Raw genomic sequence first — 1222 nt, 5'->3', positions numbered from 1 at the left:
CAATTATAATCAAGAGGACGAAATTACCAATAGGACTTGGACAAACTTGCTAGCTGTCCAAGTGATCCCAATAGGGCTACCACAATACAAAAAAGAGCATTTCAAGGCCACTCTTTATGCTCCTCATTATGCATCCAGACAACTAGGTTTTTCTCAGGCGATTCCATTTCCACTCCCCAAAAATAACAAGCCTCTTTGTCATATCAACCTGGTTTCGAAGGAAGCACTTGACGTTTATCTTTCTTCGAACCAACAACAAAAAATGGGCTACCATCATCTTGTTTATGAGCGTAGTTCATTTATTACCAAATCTTGCTTCGATTGGTGGACTGCTTACTTCTCTAAGTACAATTGCATCTTTGAGGAAATCAGAAATTCTGCCACTCGAATTGCATCTATTGCTGAAGGCTCTCCAAAAAAGTCTTTGAAAAGAAAAGCCAAAACCACTTCATTTTCGAGACAACCTCAGAGAAAGAGTCAACGGACTCCCTCGAGAACTTCCAGAAGAGTATATATTTCAATTGAATTCTTTGAAATTATATTTGTTTAAACCTGTCTTGATCCCAATTCTTTCCTTAGTTACAGGTACAATCATCAAGCAAAAGCTCTTCTGAAGATAATGAACCCTTAATCCAAAACCTCCCTGCTGCCTCTCTAGACTCGGATGATGATGATGAAGCTGACCCAGCTTCCCAATTGATTCGAAGAAGAAGACAAATCATTCTGGTAAATTTATTTTGTCTTTTCGAATGTATTAAGTCTATCAAACTGTGCTCAACAGTTTTATGTGCTTATTTCAGGCTGAAACTACGGCTCAATCAACTTCTTCTTCTCTTGCCCCTGTGATGACAAGTCATCTTAGCCTATTTTAACTAGCCTTTTTCTTTTGTTTTTAATTGAATTATGCACTTTCTTGAGCCATAAGCAAGCCAATTGGGTAGATTTTCATGTTTCCTTTGATTTAATCAACCATGTATGAATTCATGCTATTTCATGAGGTTTTATGCTAAAATTGTCACATATTATGAAAGAATGAATATCTCATGATTTTGAGCATAGCTTTGATGTGTTTGGTTGATTAATGATAGGTGAAGAAAGCTTGGAGAAAGGTTGAAGTAAAGAGGAATGGCTAGGAGTGAAGAGAGGAATAAGTGAAATTGAACCTGGAGGCATGAAGTTAGCCCCAACGTTAGCCCCCTAACTTGGAGGCTAACGTTGGGCA

The sequence above is a fragment of the Arachis ipaensis genome, chromosome B8 (genome assembly GCF_059453495.1).
Source record: "Arachis ipaensis isolate K30076 ecotype BB chromosome B8, ASM5945349v1, whole genome shotgun sequence".
In the NCBI taxonomy this organism is placed as follows: Eukaryota; Viridiplantae; Streptophyta; class Magnoliopsida; order Fabales; family Fabaceae; genus Arachis; species Arachis ipaensis.
The sequence above is the reverse complement of the archived record's forward strand: the minus strand, read 5'-3'. Positions refer to the sequence as shown.